Below are 18,853 nucleotides of genomic sequence, written 5' to 3'. Positions count from 1 at the left end.
CAGGAAATGGGCATGTTGAAATGAGTGGCTTAAAGAGAGTTGAATGACAGGGCTGTTCATAAGGATGTAGACGCCACTGTGACTAGAGCGCAAAGAGAATGCTCTGTGGGGCCCGCAGCATGCCATCCAGACCCGCTACCCGCACTGAAGGGTCACAGCCAGCCCGTCAAGCCACTGCAAGGAGGAAGGCAAGTAAGGGAATGAACACCCAACCCCCCACGGGTCCCTAGTCTCCTGCTGGCATCTGCGTTAGCTGTACCCAAGGGAGTCATGGGGTCTCAGAGCTCCAGTGATGCCCTCCGTGCAGATCAGGTGAGCCCCATGGGGACAGACAGGATGGAAAGCAGACCTGGACAAGATGGCCAGCACAGCCTGTAACAATCTACCACAGCAGCTCATGTTAGGATCTCTCCATGAGCATGTTAGGGAAAAGTCCCAAAGAACTCAGCCTCACGCACAGTTTATTTTGGCGGGGGAACCTTCGCTTCAATCATCTCCTCCAGAAGTGGCCTCTGGGGGCCACAGAGGAGGGAAGACCAGGCCGTTGTCATCAGAACAAGCTAGGCAGCCCTAGTGGCTCACCTCCCTCCACTGCCCCTCTGAACCCCTGCCTGGCCTGTGCCCTGTTCATCTGGCACACCCTGGAGAGCTGAGCCATCTGGTTTGGAAGGAAGGGAAGCAGATTAAGCTGACAGTCCTGGGAGGTCTGTCTCAAGAGAATGAGAGCTCCTTCCGCAGCTGGGTGGCCAGGACTTTGGGCTCTCAGTTAGTTAGTAGCCTTTACAGTGGTCTACAAGGCCCTGCATGATCTAGATACTCACTTCTCTAGCTGAATGTCCTACTAGACTCTCCCTGCCCACCCACAGTGGGTTCCTTGCTGGCCCAGGAACACAACAGGCATGCCCCCCTGCCCCCGCCCCAGGACATTTGCACTGGCTCTTCTCTCTGCAGGAACACACAACTCCGGATTCCTGCATGGCCCACTCCCTTATCCCCTTCACGTGAGCTCAAATGCCCTATCTCATAAGTCTTACCCTGACCACCCTCTTTAAACTGCACCCCAGCCCCCCAACACTCATGTTCTGCTCTGCTTCTCTAATATATAGCACTGCCTACCTTTTAATGCACTATGCAATTTCTTAAGCTTAATGTTTATTCTGTGTTTCCACCCACTAGAAGATGAACTCCATGAGGGCAGGAATTTTTTTTCTTTCTGTTTTTGTTCACTTATGTATCCCTGGTGCCTAGAACATTGCCAGACACACAGCAGGCCCTCAATAAATGTTTATGGAATGAAGGAATGAAGCGATGAGTGAATGAGTAAGATTCTCATGGATCTAAAATGATCTGACCACTGTCTCCCAGACCTCTCTCTTCACCAGCACATACCTCCAGGGATCTTTCCCAGAAATACATCAATCGTTTATTATCACCAGTACTGTCAATATTTTGTGGCCAAAGCGATCGATTTATCTGCGCACTTCACGTAGGCTTGGTAGGGGAAATGTACTCACGACTTTGGCTCTGTGTCAAAATTAAATGGTGACCTTGGCTTACTTTGCTTCCCCACAGAGGTTATTTCTTAATCGTAGAGAGAACACTCTCTCCTTGGGAAAAATAATATTTTTGCCACCTTCGGCTTGAAAATGGCTATTTGATATGGCTCGCGTGTGTCTCTGTCAGTGGCAGCTGGAAGAGTGCGGGTTGAAAGAGGCTCTGAGAAAGACCCGTCGCATTGTCGGGGAGAAGCTCGTCGCAAGGTGGAATTAGTTTACAATAACTTATTTACCTGTCCAAATCCCTCATATCACATTAAAGCTTTCCCCTGCTATCCGGGACTCTGGAGTGCTAAGAGGAAACAGGAAAATCAATTGATAATGATATATTCAGTTTAGAAAAATATATCGATTCCCAGGTAATGACAGTTGTGCATTTTTGCAGTGGAGGATGCCATTTCTTGTCGTGAAGATGGCTTTCACATATATTACATTTGAAAGAGGGAACTGGGAATAGTCCTGCCTCGCCATAATAGATAGGCTCTTTCTACCAGGTATTAAATCTATATTTAAAAAAAAAAAATTCTCTCCAGGGAACCCATCCTTTGCCTCCTCAAGGTCTTCTTGCCCATTATCTAAAGAAGTAATGATTTGTTTTTGTAATTCTAGAGTTTGTGTCCTATTCTCTTTCCAGCATTAGATTAAAGACCTGAATTTCTTATCTTTCCCCATCTCTGGAGTTGCTTGGTTTGAATCAGATGGAAGGCGATGTCCTTATTCTCCCTCTTATCCACTGTTAATGGTTCCCCTGTGGGGATTAGGGCTTTGTGTGTTTGGGGGATGGGGGAGGGACATCTAGGTTCTGCCCCTTGGGGGTCTCCACTGCCTGCTTGGCCCCCCCTTATCTGGGAGTGCCCACAGCCGCCTTTGGGTACAGCCTGTGTGAGATGGTCCACACTTAGAAATTCCACACAGAGACAAGCTTCCACTTAGGGTGGGGACTCTCTAAGATACTGAAATTCCAAAGATCTTTTTGCAGAAGATGATATCTTTTCCCACCCCACCCCCACCCTTTTTCTTCTCTTTCTAGACTGTCTGGCCTCCTGGTGATGCTCACGCTGTGCTAAGTGTCGGTGGCCATCAAGGTTTTTGCATCCTGGGGACGAATCCTGACCTTGCCAGAGACGGACATCGAAAGGTAGGTCTCTGCTCAGCTCGCCTGCAGATAGGAAAGGCATCAGACCTGGGCACTCCCGGCTATGTTCTCGAACACTGATGTTCTAGGGGAAGTGAGGAAATGTAGCTGGTCCTCTCAGCCTTTTGGTCAGGGAGATTTTTACATAGATGCAGGATTAGAACCTAGCAAAGCCCCCGGGTCTCAGTCCTCCTGGGATCAACCTAAGAGCATTGCTGTAGCTCTTATGGCTCCCCAGGACGTGGGATCCGGGGGCAGCCAGCGGCCGGGTCATCTTTAAGCTCCTCAACTGTAATGCTTCTTTGACAGTTTACCTTTTCTTGTTATTAAAGTAGTTGTATTCAATATCATTAAAAGACTGCTCATTGTAAAAATACTTTAAAAGATAGCACCTAAAATTATATAAATTACTTAACACTCATAATGCCGAGAAATCACCACTTTAGTGTCTCTTTCTGGGCTTTCCTTCTCTGCACAACTGTAAAGTGTGCACGCACAGATGCACCCACACATGCACACGTAAACGGGATCACACTGTATGTACCGCTTTTGACTTCACAGTAGGAAGGGTACATTTCTGATGTCAGTAAATACAAATCTATAGCACTTTAAAACTCTTCATATCATCTGGATAGAATAATCTACGCGATTTACTTAAGCAGTGCCCTAATGATGGGCATAGAGTGTATTCTTAATATCTGACTCCTACAAAACACAACAAACATTTTTGTGCATATATGTTTGCATAGTGGTTTGATTATTTCCTTGGATTAAATTTATGGAGGTCTGGCCTCAAATTTTGACTCAGGATTTTCAAACCTAGATGATAAAAACCAGGTAACCAGGAGAGTTGGGGGGGAACGTGGCCTGCGTGTGAGGGCAGATATCTGATGACAAGAATCTGTAGGATTGCTTGAACACCCAGCCGGCAGGCCAGGAATGAGCCTGCAGGAGCAGGGGAGCCTGGAAATGCAGCTGCCGACATCCACTTACTTACTGTTGCTCAGGAAACAGGAGGATGGGCCTGGAATGAAGGTTGGAGGGGGTCGGCGGGGGGCACCAGGGTTCAGGACAGGTGAGGCTGAGCTGGCCCAGCCTAGCATGTCTGGTGGCACTTGAGGCTTTAGAAGTCCATGGGCCAAAGCCATCTCTGCATAGCACGTGGGGCCCAGGACTGGGGAGAAGACCATAGCAGCCCCAGGACTGCTTTGTTCTTAGGTGCCAGGCCTGGTGCCCTCTGATCAGGAGCCTCCGTGGCCTTTACCTGGGGCCAGCTTGTGGCCTGAACCCAGCTTCCGTCTGCAGCAGGGGCCAGAACAGCAGACCGACAAGTTTCCAGCCATGTGCATGTTCCTTTTGGACTCAGAAAAGGTGGGCCTGGGGATGGCCCTCCTCTCCCGGAGCCCTGGCTTAGAGAGAAGCTACCGGAGCTCTAGGGTTGAGTTGTCAGTAGCCGTGGTTGTCAGCAAGCAGCAGGAGGAGGCTCCAGGCTGGGCCTGGATCAGCTGCCAAGATGGAAGAAGCATCTACTGGGCATCCAGCCTGCCACCACCCAGCAGCCCAGTGGGGACAACCAGCAGGGGCAGATGGGTTTCTGGCCTCAGGAGCTGGTGGGCTGTTCGCATGCATCTAATGGCACCGCTGAGTGGCCGGACAGCTGTCCTGGTTCGTCGTCCTAGGCCCGAGGGGACGCTTTGCTTCTGTGACTGTTGGGTAAGAGGCGGGGAGTTACCAAACTAGACAGATCTAGTGATGGTGGCATCTTGGATCTGGTGATGGTGGCATTCCCAGCTCCTAGAGGGGGCAGAGGTGGAGATGAGTGTCTGAGAAGAGACTGAGGAGATACTCGTCACAGAAGTCAGTTTTCCAAGGATAAGCCTTCACGTTTTAAAATTTTAATGTTTATTTATTTTTGAGAGAGACAGAGAACAAGTGGGGGAGGGGCAGAGAGAGAGAGGGAGACACAGAATCGGAAGCAGGTTCCAGGCTCTGAGCTGTCAGCACAGAGCCTGATGTGGGGCTCGAACCCACAAAATGTGAGATCATGATCTGAGCCAAAGTCAGACACTTAACTGACGGAGCCACCCAGGCGCCCCTGTATTTAATATTTAAAAAAAAAAATTTTTTTTAATGTTTATTTATTATTGAGAGACAGAGAGACACAGAGTGTGAGCAGGGGAGGGGCAGAGAGAGGAGGAGACACAGAATCGGAAGCAGGTTCCAGGCTCTGAGCTGTCAGCACAGAGCCTGATGTGGCGCTCGAACCCACAAACCGAGAGACCATGACCTGAGCTGAATGAAGTCAGATGCTTAACCGACTGAGCCACCCAGGGACCCCTGCCTTCACGTTTTAGACACTGTGAGTGGGGTGAGGTAAAGGGGATCTAGACACCCAGGGGAATGGGTTTAATGGCCCCTATTTTGAGATTTGCTGTTCCGTCCCACTGACAGGGGAGGGCACATGGTTCTTATTTATCTCAGTCTTCAAGAAGCATGTATGTTAGGAAAGGGAGGGACCTCAATAGGACACCTGGTAGATCAACCCCCGGACCGGTGTCCCCACTGTGAACTCATGGCCATCTGCCCTGCCCTAGCCAGTTCCTGGAGAGAGGGAATCACATCTCATCTCTGTATCCCCTTCCACCACCCCCGCACAGCACCTGCTGGGGCTCTCGGTAAATACATCACTGCACACGCAGCCGCACCTGCTCCTGGGAACACCTCAGCCCGTGGCCTGGAGCCAGGTCGTGCTTGTCCCTTTTGCCTCACACGCAGAACTCCACTGATTCCCAAGAAGATAGGAAGTCTCCACAGCCCACCGTGTCCCCTGTGACCAGTGGAAGAAGCTATCACTTTCCTGTGGAAACTGGGCCGGATCACTGGGCTGTGTGTGTCCTGCTGCAGAACGGGGCCTGCTCAGATGCAAAGCAGGGCTGCTCCGTGCCTGTCCGTGACCGAGAGTGTGGTGCCAGAGCCAGCTGGCAGGAGCGAAACCTGATCCCTGCACTGCAGTGGGTGACCCTGGCAGGGGTGGAGCTCAGGGGAGCTAAAGCCGAGGACCCGGTTTATGCAGAACCATAGGCTGAGCCAAGAATGACATCACCAGACACCTAGACCTTGGAGGTGGGGAAAGGCAAGCCCTGACCCCCATCAGTGCTGAGACACGCCCCTCTGCAGCCTCCCCAGCCTCCATCCCCAGGACCGTCTCGGCACCTCCCGTCCGGGCCCCTTGTCCCCCTGCATGCCATGCATCCTGAGATGACATTGCAGATGTCTCCAAAGCTAACGGCGCTTGGAACTCTTCCATTAGAGGACACTGTGTGCCATGCCCTGGACGTCCGCACTCAAGGCTGCTTCACCCGGCCAAGCCATTCGGAAGGTGCCCTTGCTGACCACACTCCCCGGTCTCTTGCCTTCCCTCACTCGCTTTCTCTCAACAGCCGTGCTTCGTTCCATCCTTCTTTTCCTTCTTATCCATCCCCCTTTGGCTACCGTGTTCCCATCCAAAGACAGACCTGTGGGCAGACATCTCAGGGCTGCCTTCACTGTCACCTGCTTTTCCTTTTTCCTGGCTTCCTCTCCCGGCCCCACCCCTGCCTCGGCAGCCCCCACATCCACCGGGCTTCTGGGCTTCCGGCCTCCTGAGGATGTTGTGGAAGCACATCAGCACCCCGGCACAAATCCTTCAGCAGGGTCCCCCCTTTCCCATCACCCCCCAAGCCTTCGGCCTGCCCCGTCCACATAATGACTAGCAGATGACCTACCTGCTACTTCGAGGAGACCCTGAACCTCTTTCCCTTGGCTTGGTGGGCCGTGTCACTCCATCTGTGTGGCCACTCCAGCCCCTCTTCCTCTGCCTGCCGGTAAGGGAGGGCGTCAGTGCTACAGGATTTCCCTCAGCTTTCCTTTCTCTGCTTCATCTGTCCCCAGGGCTTCATTCTCAGATGGCATCTCTGTGCCGAGGTCCCAACCACTTCTCCAGAGTCCTGAGAATCAGCCACGACCTGATTCGCACCCCAGACTTGGCCTGGCGAACACAGAGCCGCCTTGTTGCTCTCAGCCTTCGGCGGCCAGGCCACTCACCCCTCCCCGGTTGGGCGTCTCTGTCTCCTTTGCCTTGTGTTTCTCATCTTCCTTCCTGGACCACAAGCTCCTTGAGGACAGGGACCGTCCTCTTGTCTCCACATCGTGAGATCAGATGATCTTAGTTCCAAAATCACAGGACTGCAGGACAGAGAGACCTCACAGGCAATGGATGGACAGGACCCTGGACCAGGAGGCGGCCACTGGGCTCTCCTCCCAACCCTCGTACTAACTCTGGGGGAGCCCCAGAGAGCTGCCGAGTCTCCATCTCCTCCACTCACACTGAGGGCAAGCCCTGACCTTCCTAGCTCCCAGGAGAAGACCGGCAGGTCTTGCTGGGCCAGCAGTGTCAGCTCTCGGTGACTGCTGGAATCACCCGGAGAGCTTTCAAACATACGGATGCCCAGGTCCTGCCCCCAGACCTTCTAATTTAATTGTCCTTGTGAGAATGGATGTTGGTGTACTTTAAAGCCTTACCAAATTCCTGGACCCTAAGTCCTGAGGAATTGACACAGAGGTTATAGAGATTCAGCAAAACGAAGTTCCTGGATGATATGTACTTTATTTACCCTTTCAGATATTCTAAAATCTACCCCTTGGGGGCGCCTGGGTGGCGCAGTCGGTTAAGCGTCCGACTTCAGCCAGGTCATGATCTCGCGGTCCGTGAGTTCGAGCCCCGCGTCAGGCTCTGGGCTGATGGCTCGGAGCCTGGAGCCTGTTTCCGATTCTGTGTCTCCCTCTCTCTCTGCCCCTCCCCCGTTCATGCTCTCTCTCTGTCCCAAAAATAAATAAAAAAACGTTGAGAAAAAAAAAAATTAAAAAAAAAAAAATCTACCCCTTGGATCAAGCCATCCAAAAGCCAGACACTTGGGCCATCACACTGTCAACCCCATTCATCTCACCCCACCCCAAAATGCTTTCACTTGAACCCTCTGGGCTGTTAGAAGTTCTTCTTTTCCTGTAGATCATACTGATGTGCCTACATTTAGGATTTTGTGGCAGTTAATGTTTACCCTGTCACTGTGATCTCTTTGCTGGGACCCTTGGGAGAAGTGTCTCTGATTTCAGCACAGACATGTTCTCCTCCTCAGCCTTTCCTGGCACCTGCTATGGAATCACATTGTAACATCCGCTTCTTGTTTGCCTCTTCCAAGGCAAAACAGTGGCTCTCAACTCTGACTGCATATTAAAATCACCTGGGGACATTTTAAAAAATTCCAATATCCAGGCTAGATACACCAGATCAGTTAGATCAAAATCTCTCGGAATGGGACCCAGGCATTAGTATTTTTGTGAGGCTCCCCAGATAATTTGAATGGGAGGCCAAGGTCAGATGCACCACCAAGCCTGGAGGCAAATCTGTGACCCACCTGTAACAGACGCATGGAACTTTCTAGATGTGGTTTCAGGGACGCAGCAGCCCCTGCACCATTTCCTGCGCCTACACTTGTCAGCAGCTCTCCTGCTTTGGATTTACATTGTCTTCTTGCACGTATCCCTTTAAGTTAGCTTTTCAGTCCTTCCTGAACTGTGTGAGGTGAAAACAGAATGGAAAGCCTCCTGCTTGTCCCTGGCTGGGCCCTGGCACAGCTCCTGCCCCCCTCAGCCCTCCCAGGAGAGAGGGTCACGACCCCTTCCCCACCCAGAGGCGCCTGGTCAGCGCCCTCTGTTCTGGTAATCCCCCAACAGGGACGCGCCTCCAGTCTGCCAAGAGCTGTCTCCAAGGCCATGGAAGAGGCTCAGTCATTTCGCAGCATCTGTGTGTTGATTGGGACTGGGGCAGAGAGGGGACTCATGGGGGTGGCGTCCCTGTGTCCAGGACACTGGCTCTGTCACCTTTGTTTGCCCTCTCCCTTTTCAAGACTCGGCCCCTTGACAAACAACCCAGTGGGATAATCGGCCAAAGGCAGGAGATGCCCCGAGGTGGAATCTTCCCCCAGTCCCGGATGCAAAGTTGTTCAGGGGGAGCAAATACGCGGAGCGGTTCCCATTAGCCAACGGGGCTGGGGTGGGGCACACACAGCAGTTCACTCTAGCTGCAAACCCTCATTTGGCACCTGGGCTAGAAATAGCTTATCTGCAAACCTCAGAGTTTATTTTTGTGGCCAAGTTTGATTTTCCAAGCGACCTGTCTCCTTCCTTACCTTGAATGTGCCCCAGCGGCCGGGGCTGCTGGGAACAGTTGCTTGTGCCCTCCAGGAGGGCATCTGGCCCAGGGCAGGTGGGGGTTGACACCCAGCTTGCACCTTGCAAGCTTTGCTGTGTACTCTGTAGTGCTCAGAGGGAGGGACGCCTAATTTGCACAGAATTTTAATTTGCTCCGAAATCTCATTTGCGCACAAATACCGAATAGGCTGGCAGTGGCCCCACCGGAGTCCTGCTCAGGGAGAACTCCATGCGTACATCTGTCCAGTGACCCAGCAGGGGGTTGCTCCTAAACTACTGTGTTCCTGTCCCTTTTTGATGATTTCATGTATTCACAGGTCACTCAAAAGAACTTTTAAGCTTTTGTCTTCGATTGTAAATTCCCTCTCTCTCGGTGCTCTGTCTCTCACACACGTGCATACACACAGCATGGCAGTGCAGGGGCACGGGGGCTATGGAGGAATACCCCGCACAGGGAAAAATGAAGGATGTTTCAACATTCATGCATTCCTTTATTTCTTCAAGCCTTTATTGGCAGCAACACTGCATATTGTTCTAGAGCCTGGGTCCAGAGAGTTCAGACAAAAGCCCTGTCCTCCAGGAGCTGGCTGTCCAGTGGGGAAACCAGAAACTGAGTACGTTCTTGCAAGATGTGATAAATGCAACAAGAGGAATTTATACAAAGTGCTCTGGAAGAACTATTCATTTGCCTAACAAATATTTCTTGAGCACCTGCTGCATGCCAGGCATCATTCCAGGCAGTGGGGATACAACAGTGACCATAGGAGACAGAATCCCTGACCCAGAGCTCACATTTGAGGGCATGAGAGTACTCAGCAACTCACTTAGTTCGATCAAAACTACAGGCTTCCAAGAAGAGGTGGCCTTAAACTAGAAATGATGTCTGTGCACACGCACACGCACGCACACTCAGGGACTATTCCAGGCAACGGGAAGAGCTATCGCAAGGGTCTCAAATGTAGAAACACAGGAAAGCTCAGCCTAAGTAGTAAGGGAGACCCATGGTGGCTCGGAGCCTGGAGCCTGTTTCCGATTCTGTGTCTCCCTCTCTCTCTGCCCCTCCCCCGTTCATGCTCTGTCTCTCTCTGTCCCAAAAAAAAAAAAAAAAAAAAAAAAAACAAACAAACAAAAAAAAAAAAACGTTGAAGAGACCCATGGGTTGGGAGATGCAGCAAGAAAGGTAACTAGGTCTTGGCCATGGTGGGCATTGAATGCCATGCTAAGCCTCCAAAAATCACCCTTACAGATAACGGAGACATAGCTGAAGGCTCACAGAGCCCTCTCACAGCCAAGCTCCCTATGTGCCATCTGACCCCAAAACAGATTCTTTGGCAGCCTGGTGCTCTGGGCAGCCACTACCCCAAGTCTAATTTGTTAGAACGTCCAAGGCTAAGGCCATAGGACTTCTTTTACCTCCTCCCGCTACCTAGTGCTTTCGGTTTGCATAGCGTTTTCACACAATTCCCTCTACTTGGTCATGAGGGAGACCCTAGGAGGTAGACAGAGAGGAGTTATTGTTGCCATTTATTACACCAAGCAGCAAGCCGATGCCCAGAGAAGACCAATGCCTTACCCAAGCTCACACAGCCAGTCAGAGCAGAGGGGGGACGAAAATCCTTGTCTCCTGGCTTCTAATCCAGAGCCCTCAGGCCTTCACATCAACTGACACTCCTTATATTGAAACCTAAAGAGCTCTGAGCAAGTATTGGCCATGTGCTGGCCTGTCCTCCACAAACATTAGTTGAGCACCTACCACATGTCAAGCCCAGCCTTGAGTGACCATCCTCTGGGCCTCAGTATAGTCCCAAAGCAGCCCAGGAGGAAAACCATCCTTCCTCCCACCCACCATGACCCAAGAGGCCTAAAGGCTACAGGTCAGCCAGACCTGTGCTGTCACCCACCAGTGCCAACCTACACAGGTGACAGAATCGCCATCACCAGCTAGAGACCACCCCACTGCCTCCCTGGGTTCTCCCATCCAGGCCACTTGGAGGCACGCTAGGTATAGCCACCAATACATAGTTCCCTCCGACTTGTAAGCTGGGTGCTGAAGGAGCAGGGGGCTCACGCCTCACTCACAGAGCGACAGTTTGCCTGGGTAAGGCGGATGCAGCCTAGCAACCCTCGCAGGTTGAGTCTTTTTTTTTTTTTTGATTTGTAGCAACTCATTTAGATAAAAGCATCTGGTTCGTAAGGAAGCAACAACAAAAAATCATTAAAAGCATATTTCTGCTTTTACTAAGTAACCTAGTAACAGCACAGGAGGTAACAATTAACCCGGCCCCCCTTCTCCAGGTGGGCAGGCCGGTGCTCTGAGTGGGAAATGACAGGACACAGAAGGGGTCTAGCCTGGGTCTCTTCTCAGATCAGCGCTCACAGGGGTGCACGAGGCAGCCCCAGCCAGCCAGCCAGAGAGCCTCACCCTCCCATTAGTGTGTAGGGGAGGCATCCCGCCTCTCCATCCCAGAATAAGCAGTATGATTATTTATTTAGCACCAGTTCAAGGCTTTCTGAAGTGCACTCAAAGTGCTCTGCCGTCTCACACAGGGGCACACAGAGCCACACTACTGACTTTGTGAGTCGGGTAAGGTAAATCTGACCCCCGCACCAGCCAGTCTCACTCGCCTCCCATGACCCGCACTCGACCCGCACACGCATGCACAGCCTCTGTTCCCATGCAGACAGACCCTTGTGCTCCTAACCGCCCCTGCACGTATGCATCACACCTGTGGACGCTTGTCCTGCAAGCCCAAATATCCCGGAAAAGCCTCTCCCGGCCCCTCCCACCTCCTGGCAAAGAGCTCCCAGCCACCTACTCATGGGAATTTCCTCTCCTCAGATTTCCTGACGCTGTTACTTTCTCTGGCAGCCATTCGCTTCTTCTTGGGTCAAGTGTGGTCCTTTCACCATCCAGTGTGCTTGTGGTTCATCCCCCACCCACTGTGAGCTCTCCAGGTGGGGGGGGGGGGGCAAGCTCTCTGCAGAGCTGAGCACATCATAAACACCGAAAAGGGACTGATGATAGAAAACGCCAACTCACATGGCCTCTAGCTATGCTCATTTGCTCCTGAGTCCTTCAGCCCCTCTGCTTCCTTTCTATCATGGAACCCTCTCACCTGGCACCTGGATCTTGTCTTGTCTGCCCTGGGAGACAGCTGAGGACAGGGGCTGTGTATCAGTCACTGGGACCCTCCCCAAAGCCTAGTACAAAGGCGGCTCTTGTGTGTTTGCAGGATGATGAGCATGTGTGTTTCACTCAGAAGTATCTCAGTTAACCTAGCTCACCTGTGTGCTCAAGGGCTGGCCACAGCTCACAGCGCCTACCTTAGGGGAGTGTGAGCAGTGCACCGACCCTGTCCTTCCAGGGCTGCTGTCCCCTGGGGATACCATACACCCCAGGCCAGAGCTCTCCTTCCCTCTGTTCTGGGCACAGTCCACTCTCCACAGTCCAGGAGGAAATAGGCCTCCCTGCACCCAGCTGGGACCCAGGGTGTCAATATGCTCAATTTCACATTCAAGCCACCGTTAGGAAGGTGTGTCCCATATCCAGAGGGGCCCCACAGCATTACATTCATCCATTTGGGAAACGTTTCTAGTAGGCAACCATCAAGAGCACAGATGGTGGTCCCAGACCGCCTGGTCCTAATCCCAGCCCTGCCCCTTACCCGTGTGACCTCCATCACGTTATTGAATCTCCCTATGTGTGCTTCAGTGTCTTCATCTGAAAACCAGGAATTATAATAATACCTATGTCCTCTGATGGTTGTAAGGATTAAATGAGTTAACGTAACACAGCACCTAGAATAGTGCCTAAAACACAGTCCTCTACAAAGGTTTGCTATATTATTCTCAGGGGCTAGGACTCCAACTGACTCATGGACTTAATTCAAACTCTCTTCAGGACCAAATGCACTTTCAAGGAAGATATTGGTGTACCCACCCCCCCACCCCCCACTGTCCTCTACCCATCAGTCAGCCTGTGCAGCTTTTCATTGCTAAAAGCACTCAGTCAGCGGGGGACCTCTGCTCCCAGGGAAGTGGCCCTCCCCAGTCCGTGGGGATCCCAAGCAGCCACAGAGCTGCATCCTGGTTCTCTGTAGACCCTGGAGCATCCTGGAGCCCCTCTTTGGGGGCGGGGAGAGTCTCTCAGCACCCATCAGAGCCCTATTTTATTCCCCACGCCCCATACCCGTGACCTCCTGAAGGGGACCTAAACTCGTGCTTGGCCCACAACTGCCCCAGCAGCCCACACCCACACAGTGGAGAAATGACCCCCAGAGACACGGGGCTTGACCCACCCAGGGCTGCCCCTGGCTGGCTCTGGGACCTGGAAGCATGTCCCCATGCCTCTTTGGATCAGTTTCTTTATCTGTATCACGAGGGGTTGGAGTTGTGATTGATCCCCAAGGGCCAGTCAGGCTCTGTCCCTAGGAATGACACTCTGGATGTGGCCGCATGGGGGCTTCTGGGACGCCACCACAATTAGCGTTGTGGCTTCAGAAGGTATGTCAGCGCGTCCTTGGGGCATCTGTCATTAACAATTATGAAGTCATTATCTGGTAAATAATTCATAACCCGGGAGATGGGAAGAGCCGCCAATAAACAAGAATCCACTTAGAAGGAGGCTTGGCAAGGGCTGGGACAGCCACAGTGCTGGTGTGGCTCCATCTGTGCCTCTGGGGTCCGCGCCGCCCGGACTTAGCGCCTCTCTGCAGCCCTCCCTCCCACCCCCGACCTGAGGCGTCACCCTTCCTCCGGGCTCAGGCAGAATTTAGTGCCTGCTGGAGTAACAACAGGTATCGAGTGATGACCAGGTGCCAAGGACTACGCTGAATGACTGCCGCGCACTTTCTCCCTGAATCCCCCCGAGAGCCCTGTGCCTGTGGCTACTGTCATCATCCCCCTGTGCAGAGCCACACACTGAGGTTCAGAGAAGTGAACATCTTACCTGGGGTCTGAGCCAAGATCAGAAAGGAGGGGGCACCTGGGTGGCTCAGTTGGTTGAGTGTTTGACTTTGGCTCAGGTCATGATCTCACAGTTCATGGGTTCAAGCCCCATATCAGGTGCTGCAATGACTGGGTGGAGCCTGCTTGAGATTCTCTCTCTCTCTCTCTCTCTCTCTCTCTCTCTCTCTCTCCCTCCCTCACTCTCTGCCCTTCCCTCACTTGTGCTCTCTCTCAAAATAAATAAATAAACTTAAAAAAAAAAAAAAAGAAAAGGAAAGAAAGAAAGCACTGGACTGGGATTCAGGTCAGTTTGATGTGAGAGCTCTCCCCCTTAGCCAGTGTGTCCACTCCCCCCTGCTATGACTTGTGACCTCTCATCACTTTACTCACCTTAATCTCCGTGTGACCTGTTCCCTCCCAGCGGCACTGGGAGTCCCAGAGGCCTGTGTTTGCTCTCTAGTCCTCCACACCAAGGATAAGGCCAAGGAAGTGTTCCCTAGAGCCTGCAGACCACAGCCTCGCTGGGCTGGCTGGCTAGTTCAGACTTGGCAGTGGAAGGGGAGCACGAAGGGATGTCTTCAGGACCCTATATCTGAATTTCCCATCTTCTCCTAGGTCTGGTGCACTTTTCATTTTCCAGAAGACATTACAGCCTTCTGGCCACACTCCCACTGAGAGTTCTATCCTGTGAAAGGAGCTCTTTGCCCAGATGGAGTGAACCCCAGGCCACGTGGGTTGGTCTTGAGGACTGGGTTAGCTCTTCAGGACTTAGCCTCTCCTGTCTATACTCTGACCCCACCAGCAAGGCCAGCAGCCAGCCCTGTGCCTGCAGGACCATTTCAAAGATCTGCCCAGAGGCCCCCCAGCCAGGGAAAGACTCTGGGGTTGTCTCTCTTACTGCTGAGAGTCTCCATTCCGTTCTTGGCTTCTTCTACGTAGAGGTCTATCAGCAGCACCCATACAGTCAGCTCCCCTAAGGCCTGGAGTCATGAAAGGTCTTAATTACACTTCTCAGACAACCAGGGCTCCCTTGAGTTGGGAGCGTCAAGGAACAGGGTGGGGTTGCTGGATGCTAGGCCCTGTAATTGTTACGCATCTGGAATGTTGCACAAACCGCTATGGCCAAGCCATGTGGTAGAGGAAGCCACAGTGGTTCCCAGGCATGCAAATTTCTCAATAACTGTGGTCACCAGCCCAAGGAGAGGCCCCTTTTAGCCTTTTAACCTCTCCTACTGTTGACAACAGGATGGTCAAGACTGGAAGACACAAAGGCCAGGAGGTGGGGTCACTTTGCTGCTGTGTCATAGAACAGCTTGAAGCAACCAGAACCCTTCCATCTTCTTTGACCAGAATTTCCTCATGGGAGGTGCCAGTCCTGCCCTACCGGCCAGGCCCCCACAATGACAGAAACACATCCCCTGACCTCTTCCTCAATTCCTTTGCTTCCAGAAATGGGAAAGATTCCACCCAAGCGCATTTCTTGTCTTTGACCGAAGACTTCAGCATGTTGTTCATCAAGGGACTGAGTCTCACAGACTGAGGAGGGCAGATGAGGGTGGCACAGCCAGTGCCCTGGACACAGGGATGCCACCCCCATGAGTCCTCTCTCTGCCCCAGTCCCAATCAACACACAGATGCTGCGAACTGACCGAGCCTCTTCCATGGCCTTGGAGACAGCTCTTGGCAGACCGGAGGCGCGTCCCTGTTGGGGGATTACCAGAACAGAGGGCGCTGACCAGGCGCCTCTGGGTGGGGAAAGGGTCATGACCCTCTCTCCTGGGAGGCCTGAGGGGGGCAGGAGCTGTGCCAGGGCCCAGCCAGAGACAAGCAGGAGGCTTTCCATTCTGTTTTCACCTCACGCAGTTCAGGAAGGACTGAAAAGCTAACTTAAAAGGATATGTGTAAGAAGACAATGTAAATCCAAAGCAGGAGAGCTGCTGACAAGTGTAGGCGCAGGAAATGGTGCAGGGGCTGTTGCGTCCCTGAAACCACACCTAGAAAGTTCCATGCATCTGTTACAGGTGGGTCACAGATTTGCCTCCAGGCTTGACGGTGCTTCTGACCGAGGCCTCCCATTCGAATCGCCCAGGGCTTCTGGTGACTAATGTGACACCACCTACCGCTTCCTCCACCAAAAAAGAGGGGGACACAACCGCCTGTGTTCAGGGCCTTGTTCCTGGGGCTTGCACTTTCTGTCACTCTTGGCAGTTCCAACCTGAGACCCCGCCGTGCTGCTCCCAGGGGGGCTGGGGACGCTCCTGCTGCCAGGCCGCTCCTCAAGCCATTAGGACAGGATTTTCCGTGCCCGCCCCGTTGTGGAGAGATTGACAGAAAACAAAACTATCACTTAGGGAGGGAAGGAGGGGGAGTTTTCAGCCCTGGCAGGCAAAGGCGTGAGAGGAATCGGCTTTTGTCATGAGGCAGAGAGCGTGGCTTGTCCGTGAGCTACAATCCCGACAGCCCCCACGAAATGATGCTGTTACACGTGTGTTCACATGTAATAAGCCCCCCTGTTCCCAGTGAGGAGGTGCTGGGGGCTGCTGAGTTATGTGCAGAGGAACCCACAGGGCCCACTGTCCTGTCCTCCTCTTGCTCTGAGCCCTGGGGACGGATCGACCCGACACTGAAGCCCGAGCTCCCAGAGGTCTCCAGGGAAGGAAATTCCATCAGCTCCCAGAGTCCCCATTCCGGTGGCTCCTGCAGGCTTTTCTTCTATCTGACCTAAATCTCCCTTGCTGCAATTTAAGCCCATTTTCCCTTGTTTTGTTTGGAGTGGAAATGGAGAACAGCTAGTCCCCAGCTGCCTCCGAAAGCCGGGTGAGTCACAGTCCCTCGTACCTCCTGCCACACTGAAGCATTCTCAGAAACCTGCCCTGTTGAATCCCTGCCCGCGGAGCCTCCGAGAGAACAGCTTTCACATTAATGCAGGAGATGAGGCTCGGGGGGGTCCCGCTGGCGCAGCACTAGGGTGGCCCCTGGGCCACTGAGAGGAATGCGGGAGATGGCATGTGAATGGATCTGCACCACACGGTGCTCCCTGCAAGGATGCGGTCTGGCCATCCAGACGGGGGCGGGGCGGGGGGGGGGGGGGTCCCTGCAGGAGGTGACAACCCCGTGAAGTCCTGAGGCCGGGAGGACTCGGCTGGCAAAAAAGGAGGCATTTCAGGCAGATGTCAGGGGGATTGTCATTCACTCCAGGTCCCACGTTTGGGTTTTGAAAACTAGTTCTCTTCGTTATATCCTCCTTTACTCCAGAGCTTACGTGGAATCTGGGGTTCCACATCCTCACCCACTCGTTCTGTTTTTAGTGAGCGTCTGACTGCCGGGAAGCCGCCGTGGGCCTGGGGGGACACACAGCACATGTGTCCTGTGGGCCTTGCTAGCGGCCTGTTCATCTCCTGAGCCACTAGGTTTCTGTCTTCATTTTGTGTCTTTTTACCTTTTTACTTCTGGGAACAAAGAACCCCAACTTGTTTCTGCTAAACATGAGCTGTTTTGTGGGCTGTGGAAGCCAGTTCCTGGAAGAGTTGGGCTCATGGTAAATTAATTAATTAATTAATTAATTTTAAAAATTGGATTGGAAAGTCTGAGTTTAAAAAAGCAACGACGCTAAGTGTCCCTGACGGCACACAGGCAGGGCACGGTGAATGCAAGAGAAGAATTTTTACTTTGCTTGGGCCCCTGGAATTCAAACCTTCCTACTCTGTGGGTTAAATGGAGAGAAACCGAAACCTTTTTCCCAAGCAGTTATCCAGCTGAAATACTGAGATGTGAGCAAGGTCATTTGACTTTTTTTTTCCATTGCTTGGCCAAAAGCCCTGTCCAAACTACTTGGCTTTAACATAAAGGAACCAAAAAAAAAAAAAAAAAGGGGGGGGGGGAAACACATTGATTGCATTTAAATAATGGAATTGCCATTAATATCTTCCGTAAAAGATGATTGATTCTGACTTGGATTTATGGGAAGTTGGGGCTTGTAAAAGTAAACAGTCGTTCAATATTAATGATGGTTGATGCACCGCGCCCTGCCCCCCAGGGCTGGTTAAATGGATAGGCTCCCAGCGGCTGGGTCTGGAGGGCAGAGAGGGCAGCCCTGGGCCCAGTTACCCGCTGTGCCAGTCTAGGAAGCCAGCCTACCGACCCCTCCTTTCCTCCCATGAGATCCTAATTCGAAAATGACTGGGGAGACCAGCAGCTGTCACCTCTGCTCTGTGGAAGCCCACAGCCTCCAATAGGACTGAGCACCTCTGATGGCCTAGAGAGTCTCTCCCTCACCCTGCACACCTTGAGAGCTTCGGTGGGCTTGCTCTGAGCTCCTCTGCAGGTGGGTGGGTGTGTGAGTGGTGGCAGTCTCTAGCTTTGCTGCTCTCGTGGCCCAGAGCTCAACAGACTGGCCTTCAGTGCGGGGGGCTCGTGGGCTGCGGGTTTCAGAAGCAGTTTCTCTAGTGATTCTTTCCTCCTGCTCAGGAAAAGACAGAGGTGAGCCCTGGTCCCTCCAGGAAAGTGGAGGCAGGCCCTATGGCCCTTTCTCCTCAGGAAGGACCAGTGATTGAGGGTGATGGGGGACACCCATCTGGGTGCCCATGGCTGCCATGCCTGCCAGCGTCCCGCCCAGCTGGGCTATCAGCCCCGCTCCTGACCCTCCCACTCTCAGGTGGCTGCTTTCTTCATCCCCATCGGGCAGCTTGGAACCCTTATTACTGTCTCCAGGCCCTCTAAGCACTATTGATCCCCTGTCTCTCAGCTGTAAATGGGCAACTCCCAGACCCACCCCCAAGCTCTGTACCACATGGCCCCCTTCCACTCCCCAGGATGCCCCTCAGGGTCCACAAAACCTCACAGAATTTGTTAGCTCTCCTCCAGCCCACTCCTCGATTGGTGCTCCTCAACTCCAGGAATGGCCGCACCATCTACCCAGATCCCAAGTCAGAAATGTGAGAGCACCCCCTCCTCTGTCACCCTCCAC

General features: G+C 52.7%; 1 protein-coding gene across 4 annotated transcripts in view; it reads left to right on the top strand.

Moving 5' to 3' along the window:
- Nucleotides 1-18,853, top strand: part of KLHL29 (kelch like family member 29) — a 315,206-nt gene that overhangs the window by 80,432 nt on the left and 215,921 nt on the right. For 2 of the 4 annotated variants that reach the window (XM_047852392.1, XM_047852391.1), the window contains exon 2: nt 2,587-2,694. The gene's annotated coding sequence lies outside the window, so the exon portion shown is untranslated. Of the gene's footprint in view, nt 1-2,586; nt 2,695-18,853 lie in introns of those variants that run through there. The other 2 variants (XR_007150831.1, XM_047852393.1) reach the window with 1 other exon arrangement.

This window comes from Prionailurus viverrinus, chromosome A3, assembly GCF_022837055.1.
Source record: "Prionailurus viverrinus isolate Anna chromosome A3, UM_Priviv_1.0, whole genome shotgun sequence".
Classification (NCBI taxonomy): domain Eukaryota; kingdom Metazoa; phylum Chordata; class Mammalia; order Carnivora; family Felidae; genus Prionailurus; species Prionailurus viverrinus.
Note: the sequence above shows the minus strand (reverse complement) of the source record. Positions and strands in the feature narration are given on the sequence as shown.